This window comes from Puma concolor, chromosome F2 (assembly GCF_028749965.1).
Source record: "Puma concolor isolate L17-30 chromosome F2, mPumCon1.1.hap2, whole genome shotgun sequence".
Taxonomy (NCBI): Eukaryota; Metazoa; Chordata; class Mammalia; order Carnivora; family Felidae; genus Puma; species Puma concolor.
In genome coordinates, this window is record NC_141684.1 from 66,804,041 (window position 1) to 66,825,937 (window position 21,897).

At 37.3% G+C, this 21,897-nt stretch overlaps 1 protein-coding gene across 5 annotated transcripts in view; it reads right to left on the reverse strand.

Annotated features, from left to right (window-relative positions):
- SGK3 (serum/glucocorticoid regulated kinase family member 3) overlaps positions 1-21,897 on the reverse strand; it is a 148,812-nt gene that overhangs the window by 85,719 nt on the left and 41,196 nt on the right. Inside the window, exon 1 of one of the 5 annotated variants that reach the window (XM_086695215.1) lies at positions 3,782-3,959. The exons of 3 other annotated variants lie outside the window; for them this stretch is intronic. The gene's annotated coding sequence lies outside the window, so the exon portion shown is untranslated. Of the gene's footprint in view, positions 1-3,781; positions 3,960-21,897 lie in introns of those variants that run through there. One more of the 5 variants, XM_025922897.2, reaches the window with a different exon arrangement.

A 21,897-nucleotide genomic window follows, 5' to 3' on the forward strand; every position in this document is an offset into this window, starting at 1 on the left:
ATATCTATCACCTTTCTCTGAAGAACAAAAAGCTTCTGGCATGTGTCATCTCCATATACCAGGAAAATAAGAAAAAAGTATGAACATTTTATTAGTTTAAACAATGAAAGGAAAGAAGGTAACTACTTTCAGACCAGAAAGAGGAAGAGAAAATGTTCAGTCTTATCCAGCACAGAAAACAAAGCAGGGAGACAGTATTATTTGTGCACAGAGATGCAAAAACAAAATAAAGCTTAGAAGTAATTCCCCATAAGAAAAATCCAAAGCTGATGTTGCTCCATAAAGTGTGTCTTGTCCTAATGGTTTCCTGAGTTTGTGTATCTTTTTAAACTTCTGCCTGTCCAGCTATGTGGGTGTTGGATATGTTGCTTTCCCTACAGCTCTTCCCTTATGAATCCAGATATTATCTTCATTTGGATCTTTTTATGTAGTACTAAATTTCACCCTGCCTTCTTTCTTAATTACTCATACTGTAGAGGTGACTGAAGCTCAATATTTAATGATTTAAAGACCTATAAAATAGAACTTTAAGTTCATCTTTATTTAAAGAAACAAAGAAGTGAGTGTCTTATTTTTTCTTAAAAAAAGGAACTAGAATTTGTGTGTGTATGATTCTTGTCCTCCAGGAGCTTGTATGTAGCAAAAAAGAAAAAGATAAATGCCCAAAGAATTACAATTCAAAGTAGACTGTGATAAATTCTCTCAAAGTATGAAAAGATTCCAGGGGCACTTGGGTGGCTCAGTCAGTTAAGCATCAATTCTTGATTTCGGCTCAGGTCATTATCTCCTGCTTCATGAGACAGACCAGCATCAGGCTCTGTGCTCACGGCATGGGGCCTGCTTAGGATATTCTCTCTCTCTCTCATTCTCTCTCTCTCTCTCTCTCTCTCTGCCCCTCCCCACTTGCGCGCACACGTGCATGCACACTCTCTAAAATTAAATAAACTTAAAAAAAATGTATAAAAGCTTCTAGAATTCAGAGGAAGAATAAAACCACTTCCAACTGAACTTATCTAGGTTTCTGGGGTGGTGGTGAAGGAAGAACCTGAAGGCTGGGCACTCAAAGCAGAAAGGGCAGCCAAAGTCCTCAGAACAAATAGGGAATAGCCATTCGTCCCATTTGTCTGAATTCCTGCCTCCTTGCAGGGAAAGACTCACTCCATAAAAACAGAAAGAGAAACAGTCAAGAAGCAACATTCACTTTGTGCTTTTACAGAGCATTATCATTAAAGTCTCATTTTATTTTCATATTTACAAGCATAAATTAGAAATCACTTTTCTTACATATAGGAGACAGAGGCTAGAAAAGTGCATTTGAGATCACAAAGAGAACTCTGAATGCCAGGCTTCTCACTCTGGATTTAATTCTCTAGATGAAGATGTAAAGGCATTTGAAAAGGGAACCTGAAAGGCTATAGGTGTAGAAAATGGAATGAAATAGAGGAGGGCTTGAAGAAAGAGGGGTTTGGCAACAATAAGAATGGCAAGTTTGCAAAAAATTGACAGGACAAATTAGTCAATTGCTATTTGCATGTGGAATGCCAGGTAGAAGGAGGCATTAACACTGCCTCAAGGTTTTGTTCCTAGGTAACAAGGTTTTATTCCTAGGTTATTTCCTAGAAATAACTAGAATTGGGTGGAGGCGAGAGCAGGGCAAAATGACAGTGAATTGGCTTAAGTAATTACTAGCCTTAGCTGAAAATGTCTGCATCAGATGCACACATCTAACACCTTCTGGTGCCAGGCACTGTTTCCAGGGACCTAAGACACAGCAGTGAATGCAACTGGCAAGTACCCCAGCCCTCATGGAACTTACCCTCTAATGGCAGACAAGAGATAATGAACAAGTAAATAAAGAGATAAATATATATTACAGGAAGAACGGGGTTGTATGGAATTTTAATTAGGAGGGTCTTACTGAGAGTGTGACATCTAAACAAATACCTAGAGGTAAGGGAGTGAACTACGCAAGAAGCCTGAGAGGAGTCAGCAAGTAAACACCAGTATCTTCAAACAGTCACCCTATGATGCTTTTGAAGTCAGCAGCAATTGCAGTGTATCTCTTTGGTGACCCAGTCCTATTTTCTTGGGCTAGCATTCAGTGTTCCACTTCCTGACTCTATCCTACCCAATCAAGAAAACTTCACCAGTAACACAGTGATAACAAACTGCCTAGTAAGTCAATTTGTTTATACTGGCTGTTTATGTTCCCCACATGGGAGAAAAAGACTACATTTTAAAACAACAAAACCAAAGCACTGTTAGAACATGTTTATACAACGCTTAAGAAGACAATCATCTTGTTCTCAAAGCAATCATTGATGTAGCAACTTTGAGACTTGAGATTTAAATCAAAGGTGCTAAAGAATGATTATGAATCATGCAATTAAGCTACCAAGGAGGATGCTACAGAGAGGAAAACCATTCACAGCACCATAAAACTGTCAAAAATAAAAATAGTATAATTATCGAAACCAGAAGTAGTATCATTCTTTGATTTTATAATTTATTGTTCAGAAGAGCTGAATTCTAGTCTAAGCTATGCCTTTTATTGATTCTGGGTCCTGGGGCCTCATCTTTATCTGTAAAGGGCAGCTGCTGTGATTTTTCACATTCCTTTCGATCTGAGATTCTAGGTGGCTAGTTATGGTTTCTATGATGTTTAGTTTATTTATATATTTGGGTACTCTGGTTTACCTCCTTTTCCAATAATAGTACAAATAAGCACCCGTCCCAAGTAACACAACTTGTCAGTTCTGTGTAAAAGGGATACGACCTTCTTTTAAACAAACCTGCCAGAGCTTGGTGTTTAAAATGAGGCTACACTCTGCAAGTGCTAGCCTTTTCTCATCCCCGTTTAAGAACAGCCTTCAAGACTCTTAAGGCTTCTTTATCATTTGAGAGTGGATTAGATTTGAAACCAGGTAGATGATCACATCTCTGGTAAATGAGAAAAATAATGAGACCTTATGGTGGGATTCAGCCTTTGAAATTCCAAAGGAATCTGCAAGCATTTCTATCAACAACTCTGCGGAAAGGTTTTCCGGTGTTGACGGCTTTGTTAGATTAAAGCCCATCTGAATGCCTAATAAAGAAAACAGCCAACGTTATTGTGGGCTATGCGCCAGGTGGAACTAAGTATTCACTGATTTAATCTCATAACAATCCTATAAGGACGGAACTATCATTATCCTCATTTTATGTATGCAGAAACAAAGTCATAGAGGAATTAGGCAACCTGCCCAACTTTTCACAATTAACAGGTAGATTCAAACTCAGGCATTCTAGCTTCAAATACTCCACAATAATCTCCACAATACGCTGCCTATGTAAACCCTGGAGCTCTTGTTTAACAGTCCCATTACCAGTCGCACTCTTACAGTTCTTGCAAACTGACTAACATGAAGTCAAAATAAAGCTGCACTACAAGTTCACTATCGACTTTCTCCTCCAGTCGTGAACCACGAACTAGAAACGCATTTTAAAGAACACAAAAACCTCAGTACCTGAGGTCTCTCGAGATTTGGGGAGGAGGTGTGTAGAGCAACGCAAATGCTTTCTGTCCTGGAGCTAATGCCGTGAACAAGTGCTGCAAAACTAGAGACAGACCTGCGCCTCTCCCTCTGGGGGTTCACAACAGGAGGCCGCCCACTCGTACCACGCGCTCCTACTACGCACGGAAGTAGCACAGGGGCGGTTCCAAACAACACCTGCCTCAAACGCGCCCGCGGGGGTACCTCCACCTGGCTCTCGCTACGCCCAGACCCTTCCCCATACTTACCTTCGGAGATCCTCGCCCGACGCATAGCGAGTGGGAAACGCCACCACAGCTGCGCCACAATCAACGAGCCTCGGCGCCGCGCCTCTCGCCCCCAGCTGGGCCAGCCACCCTCCCCGCCTTGGCCTTACCTCCTAGTTCCGCCCCCCGCAGGAGGCCCCGCCCACACAAATAAACGGAACCTGCTCGGCCGCTGGCCCCGCCCACAACTGAGGGCGGGGCTAATGCTCACTCAGCTCCGCCCCGGGCTTTAGGAGGCTGTGGACCGCAGCGCAGCTGCAAGCTGGATGCAGCCTCGCGGCCCTAAATAAATAAAGGAGGGGGAGCCTGGGGTGCATGACCCCAAGCAAGGAAGTGCGCGATGCAGGCGGAGGGAAGGGGGAAGGCAGAGAGCCAAGGGCTAAGATAAGGAAAGAGGTTTGGGAGGCGAAAGAGAAGGCGCTCTCCCCAGGTTCCAGCTGAGGTGTAGTACTGGGTGAGACATCTTAAAGCAGAAGAGTTCACTTTTTCAGCTCCATTAGCTAATGAGCTAATCTCATTCTCCTGCAGGTTAGGAGTCACATGCGAATTTAGGGTTCCATGCATGAATAAGGAATAGCGTTTAGAGAAGCAAAGAAAGGAACCAAATCCTTTACTGATCTCCGTCCACATCTCGTTCATTTAAAAAATTCTAGAAAGGACTCTCAGTAAGAATAGCTCCAGACTTAATGTTAATTATTCCTTCTCAAACAGCTCAGGCACTTTTCATGAGAGCAGACTCATTACACTCAAAACGAGTTTGGCATTAATGCCCATAGTATACTGCTACGAAGTTTGCTACTACATGTATGGATAAAGGAAAAAATCAGACCACTAAGAAGGAGATACTTTAACTATTAATATATTTGATTTTTGAAGGTGAAAAACTATTTGCGAATCATGTCAAACACTAATTGAATTATGGTGGGGAAACACAAGGCTCACTTCACCAACAGTATTTGCTGAAGGAATTTCAGAAAACAGTAGCAAGAAACCAGCCTAGCTGTGTGGTCTTAAGGGAAGTCACAATATCTGAAGCCTTTGATTTGCTTATCTGTAAAATGAAAAATTATGCCAGGTGACTTCATGACCTGGAAATGCCCTTCCAAGCTTGATTTCATCCTGCCAGGCTCAACAATTGAGGGCAAAGGACCATAGGGAAAGTGCTATCCAGTCAGGAGCCACACAGAGAAATTGGGAATTTTTAGAAAAAGCCCCAGGGATCTTTGACATCACTTCATTTAAGCTCTCTCTTCTGACTTTTCTATTTGTAATAATAATAACTCTTAGCTCAAAACCTCTACTCTTCCCTCTCAATCCTCACATTTGGTCACCAGGTCCTTGGCTTTCTCTATTACAGAGTCTCTTCAATGACCCTTCTCATTTTCACTGCCATCTCTGTATAAAGTACAAATTCAAAGAACTCAAGATCTTAGATCTGACCCTCACCTATTTTTCCTACCTCATCTCCAACTACTCTCTGATAGAAGAGTCTCTCACTGTACAATATCCACAACATACAGCCAACATTCTGGCCACTGAACATTTATATCCACTGCCTCCCACTTCAGAATACTTCTCAGTCCTAGCTACCTGTCCAGATTGTGATAGCTCAGCTCAGGTACCTTTCTATACAATAAAATCCTATAACGCTTAGGATCTATGCTGCTCAAATATGGCACTTAACAGTCCTACCTTGTTTTTTCTGTTATTTATAATATTTATCTCCAAAACTAAACTGTAAGCTACTTACTGGATCACCCTAGGTCCCAGTAAATTAAAGAAGAAAAAGCTATTTTCAGTATCTCAAAAAACCTGAAAGAAATTATATAGGCTATTCAAGTTACCTATACCAGCAAGATTCTGTTTTTTACTTAATTTTTTTTTTTTTTAGGTTTTAAGTAATCTCTACACCCAATCTGGGGTTCAAACTCACAATCCTGAGATCAAGAGTCACATGCTCCCTTGACTGAGCCAGCCAAGCATCCCAAGATTCTCTGTTTTTATCTGAAATTATATGACACTGAAGTAACACCAATTACTTCATGTTAACCAAAGCTTTGATGGGCAGTTACATGTGACTGATTTTAAAAAAGGGAAAACAGGGGCACCTGGGTGGCTCAGTTGGTTAAGCATTCAACTTCAGCTCAGGTCCTGATCTCACAGTTTGCAAGTTTGAGCCCCCCATCAGGCTCTGCTCTGACAATGAAGAGCCTGCGTTAGATTCTCTCCCTCTCTCTCAAAATAAATAAATAAACTTAAAAAAAAGGGGGGGTGGGGGGAACAGGGGCACTTGCCTGGCTGTCAGTAGAGCATGTGACTCTTGATCTTGGTTGGGGTCTTGAGTTCAAGATTTCCAAGTCTCACTTTGGGCATAGAGATTACTTTTAAAAAGTGGGGGGATAAATTACTATTAAGTAAGACTTGTTTTTAAGACTAAATCTATGACATTCACAGAGGTACATAAAGATGAAAAGTAGCTAACACATTCTTTTGTCACCGCATTGCCGAAAAAAATGCTATACCCATAGTAAGTGCTTAAAAATATATTCATTAGTCTATGATTATTTTCAGATTTCTTAAGTCCTCTCTTTCCTTTGCTTTAATTAAAATGCTGATCTTTTCTTTCCATGCAAATATGATTGCAGGAGCATCCCCTTCAATTTCAAATAAATTTTTAAGAATAAGATAAACAAGAATCACATTGCACTGCTTGGAGTTGGACTAGAAAGGTATTTAGTGTCCCAGAAATAAACCCTGAAATCACAGTAAATTGCCTATTTTAGGGGGTCCTACATAGTACTAATATCTTTAGAGAGTAAATCTGCCTCAATTGCAACCTTACCCAGATGACAAAAGTAGAAGCAGAACCAAATTTTCAGAATGACTACCCAGTAAGAGTGAAAACTGATTTGCAATCTATCAATGGCCCCTGTGTTTTGAAAATGTCACTGGCATGTTTAAAGGAAGCCCCAGAGCTCTGAAGTCTGGCCCAAACAATCTATAAATCACTATTCACAACAAACCTTTATAATATTTTGGGTGTTTAATAAGTATTAAGTAGGCAGATTAAACAACAGTCACACTTCATTTTACAGACTGGTTGTACTAGAGGCAACTGGTTATAGACTCTCAGAATGTTTCTCTTCCTCTTCTCAAAATGTGAAGTGACTATGAAGATTAGAGCCTTGGGGAACTTCTGAATCCAGCCAAGATATGGTAACAAGGACCATATTTACTCTCCCACCTGACCACCACCACCACCAACAACAACAAAAAGGAGCTAGACAAAATATATAAAACAACAGTTTTCAAGATACTGGATATTAGGCAATGAAGGAGAATGATGCCTCAGAGATGGAAAATGAACAAGATTTGCCCCAGCTTATTATCTTCAGAGGACTTACAGGCCATGGCAATAAAAGAGGAACTGCAGGAGCTCTAAGTCCAAGAAAAACAAGACAGCTAGAGTTCACAACTCAGATATGGGAGATAAGATAACAACATAGAGAATCCCAGAGATCTGCGGAGGGTCTTCCTTGATAATTCAATAGTGCTGATCAGTGCATACCTGCACCCAAGGTCAAGAAAAGAACAAACCGTCTCAGCATTAGAAGGAAAAGTACTGGGCATTCGCAGAGGGCCAGGAATAGTGGCTATTCATATCAGGCCAACTAGAAACCTCCCAATTCAATGAGGTAGAGTACTTGGAAGCATTGCCTTAGTACTGGAGAGTAATTAGCCCTAGATTAAATGCTGCTTTGGTGCTGCCAAAAAATAAAAGATCCAAAAGGATCTAACTATTTTAAAGTAATTTAACTGCATCTCAAATAAAAATTCAGATGTTTATAGAAATACAAAAATATTCAGCACCCAATAAATTGAAATTCACAACATCTGCCATTAAATCAGATACTACAAGGCATGTCAAGAAACAAAAATATGACCCACAACTAAGAGAAAAATCCATCACTAAAACTAACCAATCACTGACACAGATGTTAGAATTAGCAGACAAGAACATTAAAACAGTTATTTTATGGTAATATATTGAAAAAATTAAGTAGAGACAAGGAAGTTATAAAAATTTTCTACATCTGACTTTCAGAGATGAAAATAACAATCTCTAGGAGCACCTGGGTGGCTCTGTCGGTTGAGCATCTGACTTCGGCTCATGTCATGATTTCACAGCTTGTGAGTTTGAGGCCCGCGTCAGGCACTGTGCTGACAGCTCAGAGCCTGGAGTCTGCTTTGGATTCTGTGTCTTCCTCTCTCTCTCTGCCCCTCTCCCACTCACACCCTGTCTCTCTCCCCTTTAAAAATAAAACATTAAAAATTTAAAAAAAGCAAGCAGTCTCTAAGGTGAAAAATACACTAGATGGGATTAACAGAAGAATAGACATTGTAGAAGAAAGCGTTAGTGAACTTGAAGACACACAATATGAAATTTCCAAGATGAATTATAGAGAGAAAAAGGATTTAAAAAGAAAAGGGGGTGCCTAGGTGGTTCAATTGGTTGAGTGTCTGACTCTTGACTTAGGCTCAGGTCATGATCCCAAGATCATGGAACCGAGCTCTGTGTCAGGCTCCATGCTGAGCATTGAGCCTGCTTGGTATTCTCTCTCCCTTACCCTTTGCCCCAGTCCCCAGCTTGCACGTGCTCATGCACACTCTCTCTCAAAATAAAAAAATGTTTTTCTCTCTAAAAATAAAAAAAAGTTTTTAAATAAAAAAGAAAAGAGAATCCATAAGCTATGGCAAACCTTTAAGCAGCCTAATATACTTGTAGTTGGAGAGGAGAAAGAAGGGTTTGGGGAAGGGTATCAGAAAAGACAGTTGAAGAAATATGACTGGTATTTTCAAAATTTGATGAAAATTATAAACCCACAGATCTGACAAGCTCAATGAACCTAAACACCAGAAACATGAAGAAAACTACACCAAGATATTTCATAATACAATTACTAAAAACCAGTGATAAGCAAAATCTTAACAGCAGCCAGTGGGGGAAACACATGCTATGTATGGAGAAACAAGAGATGACAAATTTCTTCTCAGAAATCGTGCAAGAAAAAGACAGTGGACCAACATCTTTGAAGTACAGAACAAAAAGCTAAAAACCTAGAATTCTATACCCAGCAAATAATATCTTTCAAAACTCAAGATAATATATTTTTTTCAGATGCACAGAAGCTAAAAGACCATAACCAGAAGACTTGCACTACAAGAAATGTTAAAGGAAGTCCATATGATAGGCAGAAAATGACTCCATATTTCTGGAAATATAGATGTACACTAGGAATGAAGAACACTAGAAATAATAACAATAGAGGTGTTGGGTTTTTTTTATAATTTGAATCTTTTTAAAAGATAAATGTTTAAACAACAATAGTAATCATTTATTGTGGGTTTTGTGGCCTATATGTAAGTAAAATGTATGACAACAATAGCATAACGGTTGTGAGGAGAGACATGGAAGTATATTATTGAAAAGTGTATTCTATAATTAACTGTAAGCATCCTATAAGTGATATGGCATAATTCATTTGGAGATAGACTGTGATAAATTAAAGATATATACTTAAACCCTAAAATAGCCATAAAACAAAGGGAGAAAAGGAGTTACAACTAAAAAGTCAACAAAGGAGGAAAAAATGGAAGCATAATGCTCAATCCAAAATAAGGTAGAATAATAGGAAAAAGGACACAAAGAACAGATAAGACAAATAGAAAACAAACAACAGGAAGACAGACATAAACTTAACTCATATCAATAATAACATTAAATGCAATAGTCAAAACAACCCAATTAAAATTTGTCTTACTGGCTGAATAAAATAAGACCCAACTATATTTCACCTACAAAAAAACTATACTTCAAAAATATGAAGACACAAAGTTAAAAGTAAAAGGATGAAAAAGATACACCATGCTAACACTAGTCAAAAGAAAGCTGGAGCAGCTAAAATAATATCACATAAAATAGATTTCAGAGCAAATAATATTACCAGGGAAAGAGAAGATCATTTCATAATTATAAAGGGGCCAATTGAGGACACAAAAGTCCTAAATATTTTATGCACCTAATAACAGAGCTTCAAAATAAATGATAAAAAACTGAAACAACTTCAAGGAAAAATAGGCATATCCTTTTTGGGGGGGATTTTTAAAAAAACTTCATGATAATAGCACAAGTAGAGAGAAAATCGGCCAGGATACTGGCTTAGTCAATTTGGATTGCTGTAACAAAACATCACAGACTGTATAGCTTATAAATGACTGAAATTTAATTCTCATGGGCTCTGGAGACTGAAAGTCTGAGATCAGGGTGCCAGCATGGTTGAATAAGGGCCCTCTTCATGGTCTATGGCTAGCACCTTCTGTGGGTGCTTCTAGAGGGTATCTTTTTGTAAGAGTACTACTCCTTTTTTTTTTTTTAAGTTTATTTACTTATTTTTGAGAGGGGGAAAGAGAGAGAGAGGAGACAGAGTGAGAGAAAATCCGAAGCAGTCTCCACACTCTCAGCACAGAGCTCGACTTGGGGCTCAAACTCACAAACCACAAAATCATGACCTCGGCCTGAAAACAAGAGTTGGGCACTTAACCGACTGAAGCACCCAGGTACCCCTAGAGTACTAATCCTATTCATGAGGGCTCCTAAAGGCCCCACCTACTACTACCATCATCACCTTTGGAGGTTAAGATTTCAACATATGAATTCAGGGGTAGACACAAACAGTCAGACCATAGAAAATATAAAAGACCTAAACAACACTATTAACCATCTTAACTGACATTTACAGATCACTACAAGACACAAGAATATAATTCTTTTCAAGTACACATAAGACATTTATCAAGATGGACCATACACTGGGCCATAAAATAAGTTTCAATAAATTTATAAGGATTTAAGGCATACAAAAATTATGTTCTCTAACTGCAATGAAATTAAATTAGAAATCAATAACAGACAAACATCTGGAAAATGTCCAAATATTTGAAATCAAAATATACAATTCTAAATAACCCATGGGTCAAAGAAGAAATCAAAAGGAAAACTAGAAAATATTTTGCACTATATATCAAAATTTGTAGACAGCACTAAAGTAGAACTTAGGAGGTAATACCCATAATAAAAAAAGAAAGTTCTTAAATCAATGACCTCAGATTCTACCTTATTAAATAAAAAAGAGCAAATTAAACCAAAATAATGTAAAGAAAGAAAGAAATCTATCAAGAGTACATCCAATGACAAAGAGAAAAATCAATGAGACCAAAAGTTGATTAAAAAAAAAAAAATCAGTCAAATTGCTAAACCAGACTAATCAGCACACACACACAAAAGACTGAGAAAGGGGGTTAGGTGCCAAGGGATGCAGGCAGCCTCTAGAAGCTGGAAAAGACAAGGAAAGGAATCCTCTCCTAAAGCCTCCAGAAAGAAGACAGCCCTGCTGACTCCTTGAACTTAGCCCTCTGAGACCTCCTCTGCTGGATTTCTAAACACATAAGTATAAGATAATAAAGTTGTGTTGTTTTTAAGCCACTAAGTTTGTGGTAATTTGTTATGGCATCAATAGAAAACTAATACATGTGGAAATACCAAGAAGCTAGAAAAGTCAAAAAAGGATTTAAACAAAGACTTAAACTACCTGATACTGAGGACTTATAAAGCTATCATAATTGTCATAAAGGTAGACAAATATATCATTAGAACAAACTAGACAGTAAATAGAGATTTGTGACCTTATAGAGAGAAATTGCCGGAAGTATCACTACCAGTCAATAAGAGAGAGAAGACTTAAATCTAGCTCCTCAACGTTAAGTCCTAAACTCTTTTCACTATAACTGGTTTTTCATACAAGCTTATGTCTGAGTTTCATCCTCCATACAGCTGACTACAATATACTTAACCTGAAGCCTGACCTCTTTCCTCAGCTCTAGTTCCAAATTTCCAAGTACCTGCTAAATATCTTCCACCTGAAAATAAATGAATGCATGGTTTTCCCTCCATGCCTGTTGTATTAACAGCACTACAATTTACTCAGTTACCCATGTTCAAATTTTGGATTCCTCTTTGACTTCTCCCTAGATCTCCCTCCCTTTCCTTTCCTGTCTCAGAGCCTCTGATAATTTTGTTTTCTTAGGTTAACATCCTTTCTTTTGTCTGCCTCCCATTTCCCAGAGGCTAACTCCTCATCATTCAGGTCTTGTTTAAATAGCTGTTCTTCATCAAGACCTTTCCTATCTAAAATAGGCCTTCCTCTGTGATCTCTGTAATAGCAGCTTGTTCATTTTCTTCATAGCACTGATCACAGTTTGCTCTTTATTTCACTGTTTATTGTTCCCTTGTTCCTGCCCCATTAGAGTTCAAGGTCCATGAAAGCAAAATAACATATCCATCTTATTCACTATAGCATCCTCAGGGCCTGGAGCATAAAACAATGGGGTGCAAATCATTAAACGAACAGACCATTACTTCAGCCCCTTCAAGTCTGCTTCCATAGTCTCTGGTATTTGTCCCTTTTCCTTCACTCCAAAAATATAGGTCAACAAGGATGCTAAGATCATTCAATGGGGAAAGGGCAGTCTCTTCATAGAGTGGTTGGCCACCCGGGTATCCACATGCAAAAAAAAAAAAAAAATGAAGTTGGATTCCTACTTCACACTCTATATAAAAACTGGGGAAGAGCCAAGATGGTAGAACAGCATGGAAGTTTTTTGTGCGTCTCGCGTCCATGAAATATAGCCAGACCAACACTAAACCATCCTACACACCTAGAAAACTGATTGGAGGATTAATACAACAATCTGCACAACCTGAACCACAGAATTCAGCAGAAAGAGAAAAAAATCATTTTTATTTTGAATTTTTATTAAATATATTTTTCTTTAATTTTTTTACTATATTTTTCACTTTTGTGTAAATTTTTTCAAATTCTATCTTACTTCCATCACTCTATTTTAGTCTACTTCAGTGTATTCACCTTTTCAAATTTTCAAACAATTTGTTTTCTTTTTTTTTTTCTTTTTTCTCTTTTTTTTTTCTTGAATGCAGAAAGTGAAAAACTTCATTTTTACTTTCAATTTCTATTAAAAATATTTTTCTTTAATTTTTTACTATATTTTTTGCTTTTATGTAAATGTTTTCAAACTCTATTTTACTTCCATCATTTTATTTTAGTCTACTACAGTGTATTCACTTTTTCAAATTTTCAAACAACTTCTTTTTTTTCTCTTTTTTCTCTTTTTTGTTTCTTTTTCTTGAATATAGAAAGAGAAAAAAATTCATTTTTATTTTTAATTTTTATTAAAAATGTTTTTCTTTAATTTTTTTCCTACTATATTCTTTACTTTTGTGTAAATTTTTTCAAATTCTATTTTACTCCCATCATCTCATTTTAGTGTACTTCAGTGTATCCATTTTTTCAAATTCTCAAACGACTTCCTTTTTTTTTTTTTCTTTTTTCCCCCCCTTTTTTTCTCTAATCTGTCAAACCACTTTCAACACCCAGACCAAAACACACCTAGGTTCTAGCATCGTTTTTCGATTTTTTTTCGTGTGCGTGTGTGTTTTTAATTTTTTAACTTTAATTTTTTAATTTTAATTTTTCTACCTCATTAATTCCTTTTCTCCCTTCAAAATGACAAAATGAAGGAATTCACACTCTATATAAAAACTAACTCAAGATGGATCGATGACCTAAATATAAGAGCCAAAGTTATAAAAATCTTATATAAAACATAGAGATGAATATTCATGAACTTGGATTTGGCAGTGGATTCTCAGATATGACCCTAAAAGCATGAGCAACAACAAAAAAATAGATAAATTGAACTTCATAAAAAATTAAAATTAAAAATTAAAAACCTTTGTGAATCAGGGGCACCTGGGTGGCTCAGTTGGTTGAGCATCCAACTCTTGGTTTTGGCTCAGGTCATGATCTCACGGTTCATGCATTTGAGCCCTGCATTGGGTTCTGTGCTGACAGTGCAAATTCTCTCTCTCACCCTCTCTCTCTGCCCTTCCTCCACTCTTTCTCTCTCTCTCCCTCTCAAAATAAATAAACTTAAAAAAAAACCTTTGTGAATCAAAGATCATTATCAAGAAAGTGAAAAGACAACCTATGGTGTGGGAGAAAATATTTGCAAATCATATGTTTGATGAGTCTAGTATACAGAATATATAAAGAACTCCTACAATTCAATAACAAAAAGATAAATAACAAGGGTGCCTGGGTGGCTCAGTTGGTTTAGCATCCGACTTGGGCTCAGGTCATGATCTCACAGTTTGTGGGTTTGAGTCCCATGTCGGGCTCTGTGCTGACAGCTCAGAGCCTGGAGCCTGCTTCAGAATCTGTGTCCCTCTCTCTCTCTCTGCCCCTTCCCCACTCATACTTTCTCTCTCTCTCAAAAATAAATAGACATTAAAAAAAAAAGATGAATAACAATTAAAAAATGGGCAAAGGACCTAAATAGACATTTCTACAAAGAAAATATATAAATGGCCAAGAAGCATATGAAAAGATGCTCAACATCATTAGTCATCAGGAAAATGCAAATTAAAACCACAAAGAGATACCATGTCACACACACTAGGATGGTAATAATTTTTAAAAAGTGGAAACAAAGTGTTGGCAAGAATGTTAAGAAACTGGAGCCCTTGTATATTGTTGGTAGGAACGTAAAATGGTGCAGTTACTGTGGAAAACAGTTTGTCAGTTCCTCAAAAAAGCTAAACACAGAATTACCATATGACCTGGCAATTTCACACCTAGATATATACCCAGAAGGACTGAATACCTGTGCCCAAATAAATATTTACATGTGCATGTTAACAGCTGTACTATTTACAATAGCCAAAAGATGGAAACAACCAAATATCCATCAATGGATGAATGGGTAGACAAATTGTGGTATATATATTCAACAGATTATTATTCAGTCATAAAAAGGAGTGAAGTACTGACACATGCTACAATATGGATGAACCTCAAAAACATTATGCTAAGTAAAAGAGGCCTGTCACAAGAAGTCACATCCTGAATAAATCCACTACTTGGAATAGGTAGATCTACAAAAATAGAATGCAGATTGGTAGTTGCCAGGGCCAGGAGGGATGAGGGAATGGGAAATTACTGCTTAATGGACATGGGGTTTAACTCGGGTTAAGAAAATGTTTTAAACTAGACAGAAGTACTGGTGGCACAACACTGTAAATATACTAAATGTCACTGAATTGGTCATTTTAAATGGTTAATTTTATGTTATGTGAATCTCACTTTAATTTTGTGAAAAATGCCTTAACAATATCCCACTGATGACTGAATAAGATCTTCTCAGCCTAGCCTCCTAGATCCTACGTATCTGACTATCATATAACCTACTTCCCCTTTATGCCTCCCATTCTCCAAGCAAAACAAGCCCTTTCCTTTATTTACATGTAACACAGAACTTCATTTCTCTACTTATATAAGTCCTGCTCTTCTTTCATGGCATTGTTCAAATACAAGCTCCTTCAAAAGTTTTTCTCAATCTTTCAGTGGGGAATCTCTCTTTCCTGTAAGCCCTTAGGAGAATTTTATCTGTACCTCTTTCTTTCTACCTCAGAGTTATTTATTGTTTTTCCCCTATTAGTCAATAATTGTCAGCAAGATCCATATTTGATTCACCCTATTATTTCCAGGGTCCTTAGGATATTCTTACACGGATCAACCACATAATATTTATTGAAGGAAAAAGATTAATATAAATTTCTACATATGAATCCTCTTGGCTTCCATTATAGAATTGGAGATGTGTTTTTATGCGAATATATTTGACTCTAGCATGTCTAAAACCCTTTAAAAAATCACATAAATAGGTAATATTACAGTTTCCTGATGAAACAGTTATAAACACATTTCTGAACACTAATAGGAAATAACTAGACCTATTTGCATCCTTGACAATAACTGCTAATGTTCGTTTTTGTCTTTTTGAGGGGGAGAGACAGAAGCAGGTAGAGACAGAGGGAGAGAGAGAATCCTAAGCAGGCTCTGCACTGTTAGTGCAGAACCTGGATGTGGGGCTCAAACTCACAAACCATGAAATCATGACCTGAGGTGAAATCAAGAGTCAGTTGCTCAACAAACTGAGCCACCCAGGCACCCCAATAATGTTCTTAATAGTATGAGTCAAAATAATAATAGCTAACAGTCATATATCACTTTTATATATACTAATATTCACAGTAAGCTTATGAGCTATGTTCTTAATAATAATGTTCTTTTTTTTTTTTTTCAACGTTTATTTATTTTTGGGACAGAGAGAGACAGAGCATGAACGGGGGAGGGGCAGAGAGAGAGGGAGACACAGAATCAGAAACAGGCTCCAGGCTCTGAGCCATCAGCCCAGAGCCCGATGCGGGGCTCGAACTCACGGACCGCGAGATCGTGACCTGGCTGAAGTCGGACGCTTAACCGACTGCGCCACCCAGGCGCCCCAATAATAATGTTCTTAATAGTATGAGTCAAAATAATAATAGCTAACAGTCATATATCACTTTTACATATACTGATATTCACAGTAAGCTTATGAGCTATGCACAACTATCATCCCCATTTTACAGGTGAAGAAACACTTACAAAGCCAAATCACTTTGCTCAATGTCACTTGCTATTAACTGGCAGATCAGGGATTAGAATCTGGCTACTTTAGTTCCATAGTACATGCTGTTAACCACTATGCTACATCACCTTTCTATAATGACAATTTACCCATGTATAATAAAATGGCTTTGAAAAGTCAATGAGTTTCCAAGAAAAAACCCACTGCTAATATTCTAGAGTAGGTTAATATGAAACTTTCACTGTTTTCTCAGACTTTGTCTCTGGAATTTTGAGATGGCAGATAACTTTTAGAAATAAACTTGATTCCATTGTACTGAGATATACTGACTAAGAAACAAAGTTGAAGCAGGAACACAACATAATGCACTATTAAAGATATAATGACTGGGACACCTGAGTGGCTCAGTCAGTTGAGTGTCCGACCTCAGCTCAGGTCATGATCTCACGGTTAGTGGGTTTGAGCCCCACATCAGACTCTGTGCTGACAGCTTGCTCAGAGACTGAAGTCTGTTTTGGATTCTGTGTCTCCTTCTCTCTCTGCCCCTCCCCTGCTTGCACTCTGTCTCTGAAAAATAAATGTAAAAAAAATTTTTTTTAAATAAAGACATAATGACAAATGAACTATATAATAAAGGGACACAGTAGACGTTTAAGTACACCCCGGGACTATACATTTACTGAAATATAAAGGCGCCTGAAACTTAAAAAGAAAGACTGATAAGTATAATTTCTGATAATACAATTTTAAATGTTATTTTCTGAATCCCAAATTCCATATAATTCTTACATATAATAGTTCTTATATATCTTGTGTCTATTTAAAAAAAATTTTTTTAATGTTTATTTTATTTTTGAGACAGGGAGAGACAGCATGAACAGGGGAGGGTCAGAGAGAGAGGGAGACACAGAATCTGAAACAGACTCCAGGCTCTGAGCTGTCAGCAGACGCGGGGCTCAAACTCATGGACCGTGAGATCATGACCTGAGCCGAAGTCGGACCCTCAACTGACTGAGCCATCCAGGCGCCCCTCTTTTGTTTAAATCCATGTTGGTTTACATAAATATTAATGTTATAGTGAAGAGACCTAACTCTATAAAAGAGAATTAATGACCTATGATATAATTACATTGAAGCCCTATACAGCAATGGGCCAGAGAAAATAAAATTCAATAAACAACAATTAGGGGTTATTTATCTTAGAAAGGAAATAAAATCTTTGAATTTGACATCCAATTGAATCCTTTCTCAACTCTCAAAAGTCATATCTTTTCTATTAATCTTGTATGCAGAAAATCATCTATTAATGATGTGCTGAGTAATTTTATTTGACACTGGAATTTGAAATAAGCCTTTGGGTTTAAATTTGCCTCAAATGATTTATATGATCTGGTTACTAATTTTTAATCCATGATTAATTACACATATTTCTTTTAAAAGACTGCTTAATTCAGATTCCATTAATGGAGACACAGATTACAAGAACATTTTTTATGCATTCTTTTGTGTGCTAAGGGGGAAAATTATTTTCCAGTGTATTTTCATGATTCAATACACTATGTCATAAATAGGTGATTTTTTTTTTCCAGTTTGGGTCCCAGAGCTTAGCACTAACAGCTTCATTCATATGTATTTCCTTTCTAAAGATTTTAACGTGGGTTTACCATTAACCTCATTAAAACACTCACAAGCTCTCTTCCTTTATAATTTTTCTCTAGTCATATCAAATTTGTATCAAAATACTTATATCTTTTAATAAGAGAATAACAGAAACACAAAAAAGATGACGTGACAACCAAAATAATTTACAGATAAAGGGAAAAAGGAAAGAAGAGAAAGACAACTGTTTTTGATTCTAAATCCTTGATCTGATACCGTGATTTATAAATTACTAATTGATTTAACTAGTGTCTCCATTAATTGATGACTAACATTTTATTTGGCAAACAGTATAATAAAAATTCAATTTAGGGGCACCTGGGTGGCTCAGTCAGTTGAGTGTCCACCTCTTTTTTTCTTATTTTAATTTTTTAAGGTTTATTTATTTTTGAGAGAGACAGAACGAGGGAGGGAGGGGCAGAGAGAGACAGGGAGACACAGAATCTGAAGCAGGCTCCAGGCTATGAGTTCAAACTCACCAATTGCAAGATCATGACCTGAGCCGAAGTCAGACACTTAACTGACTGAGCTACTCAGGCGCCCTATCCAACTCTTGATTTCGGCTCACGTTATTATACCAGGGTCATGGGATTGAGTCCCATGTCAGGCTCTGCACTGAGTGTGGAGCCTGTTTAAGTCTCTCTTTCTCTCTCTCTCCCTCTGCCACCTCCCCCACTCACACGTGTGCATGCTCTCTCTCTCTCTCTAAAAAAAATTTCAATTTAATTCAGCAAGTATTAATTACCTAGTATGTATACTGCTCTCTACTGGGCTCTATGTATAGTATATCAAGTGTATAAAATGAAAATTTCAATCCCCCCGTGTATCATTGACAGAACAAGAAACAAAGGTTATTAAGTATAAATTATATTTACTACAGTGAGGGGGAGGGAAGATGCTATGAGAGCTCAGATGTCATGTATTCTAATTATTTGTTCAAAGATAATGTGCAAAGTTAACAAAAGTCAAGAAAGAAAAACATAAAGTTTATTATTTACATACATGGAGGGAAATATAATAGGAACTAAAAGCAGAAAAGATTAAAAATAAAAATGGCTCTTTCTCAAAGTTAAACAAATAGACCTAACCAAATTGATTAGAGGAATTATTTTAAGTCACTTCAAAACAAAGTACAGCTGACTCCCAAACAATGCTGGGGGTTGGGGACACCAATAGCCCCCATTCTGCAGTTGAAAATCCATGTATAACTTTAGACTCCTCAAAAACTTAACTACTAATAAGCTACTGTTGACTTGGTAATTGCCTAACTGGTAACAGCCAATTAACACTTATTTTGTATGTTACGTGTACTATATACTATATTCTTTCAATAAAGTAAGCTAGAGAAAAAAATGTTATTTAAAAAAGCACAAGTACTGTATTTATTGAAAAAAATCTGCATATAAGTGACCTGTGCAGTTTGAACCCATGTTGTTCAAGGGTCATATGTGTATTCCTGGTGGGATAAATCCCAAAGACAAAAAAGAACTGTAAAGAAAATCTTAAACTCAGGGAGCCTGGGTGGCTCAGTCGATCAAGCATCCAACTTTGGCTCAGGTCACAATCTTATAGTTTGTAAGTTCAAGCCCTGCATAGGGCTCTGTGCTGGCAGCTCAGAGCCTAGACCCTGCTTCAGATTTTGGGTCTCCCTCTCTCTCTGCCCCTCCCCCGCTCATTCTCATTCTCTCTCTCAAAAATAAATAAACATTAAAAAAAAATCTTAAACTCTATCCAAGCAATCATATGTTGGTAACGGTATTATTATTCTGAGACTGTGTTTGTGTTGTGGGATAAATAAAATGAGTAATTATCTTTGTGTCTTTAAAAACCAAGGATTTTGATGTGAGAGGAGATATATAGAAGAGATTGGTTCTTAAAAAACCCAAAACACAAAAAATCTATAGTACTGAATTTCACTTGGAAATAACATTATGAATATATTTTGTACTTTACTTTTAAAATATATGCATATATGTATTACCCAGGTTTGATGCAGAAAAGACCTAATATCAATTATCTCAGAGAAATGAGCACCAACAGCACCTAGATAGTGGTCTCTAGACATTTTCCACTAAAATGAACCAGGGCTCCTTATAGGATCAGCAGATTGCAGATCTGGGTCGGGAAATACACAAAATGAGCCTGGAATGTCTTAACTTCCTTACTTCTGGTATGGTATCAGTGAGTACTATAGTCATGTCAAAGTCCTCAGGGCCAATTCAGAGCTAACCAAAGATGGAAAAATCAAGCATAAAAAAGAATTAATGACTATGGTGAACTAAAACACGTGAATGTTAAATACAGGAGTTTACAAAGACACTAAAAAATACAAAACAAACCTCATGGATTACCTATGAGTGATATTAAGGAACTAAATCTTTTTTTTTCTCTTTTAACTGGTAAATCAATGGTAAGAATCAAACCTTTATACTGCCTTTCCAATACAAATTTCACCCCAAGGTAACCAAATAGTCGATGAGGGGAAGCTGCTTTTTATAGAATAATTCTAGCTAATGAATAAAGCAGAACATAATTAGAATATGACCATTTTGCAACCTCTAACAAGTTAATGCATCTAGGCAATGATCATCAATGACTGTTCACCTTACAAAAGTACAGCCAACCAGACATTTTTTATGAATCCTGATAGAAAAACATATCACCACTCACAGAGGATTCTCGCCAAAAAATTTGAACCCAAATCTCATCAAGTTTCTACTTCTAACTTCCAATTTATAAGAAATACAAGGGCTAGAGATACATGATAAATGACATTTTAGGGATGCAATCAGCAAAATTTAGTGGGAAATTATATAGGACAAATGACCTTGTTTCTTCATGATGTAAGCTGTAAGGGAAAAACGAAAGGCAAGAAACAGATTAAAAGACTGAAAAGATATATCAACTACCAATTATATAGATATTATTTGAATCTCAATTGGACTAAACAAACTGAAAAAATTATGAGGTAACTAGGGACATTTAAATATGACTGGATACCTAATGACATTAAGAAATAATTGTTTTTTAAGATACAATGTTTCTGTTATGTTTCTGAAAAGAGTCTGTATTTTAGACATACTGCTGAAATATTTAAGGATGAAATGACCTGATGTCGCAGATTTGCTTCATTGTAGAGACAGGAAGAGAGGGTGATTAGCTGAATGAGATTTAGCTGTAAGTATGTAACTGTTGAAAGTGGGAAACATGTTAATAATGGCTAATTATACTTCAGATTACTTTTGTATATGTTGAAATTTGCTATAATAAAAAGGTTTCTTTCCTTAAAACAGTGTTTGCTTCAGAGGACAGGTGAGGTGGGGGAGTGTTTGTTTTTCATTATAAGCCTTCCTATACTATTTGTTTTTTTTTAAATTTTTATGTTTAGATACGTACATATATTTAATTTCTAAGGAAACAGTCAAATAACAAGATACACACATATGTTAACAGGGGCACCTGGGTGGCTCCGTCGGTAGGTAAAGTGTCCGACTCTTGGTTTTGGCTCAGGTCATGATCTCATGGGCGGGAGACTGAGCCCCACATCAGGCTCCGTGCTGCGTGTGGACCCTGCTTGGGATTCTCTCTTTCTCCCCATCTCTTTCTGCTCCCTCTCTCTCTCAAAATAAATAGATAAGGGGCGCCTGGGTGGCGCAGTCGGTTAAGCGTCCGACTTCAACCAGGTCACGATCTCACGGTCCGTGAGTTCGAGCCCCGCGTCGGGCTCTGGGCTGATGGCTCAGAGCCTGGAGCCTGTTTCCGATTCTGTGTCTCCCTCTCTCTCTGCCCCTCCCCCGTTCATGCTCTGTCTCTCTCTGTCCCAAAAATAAATA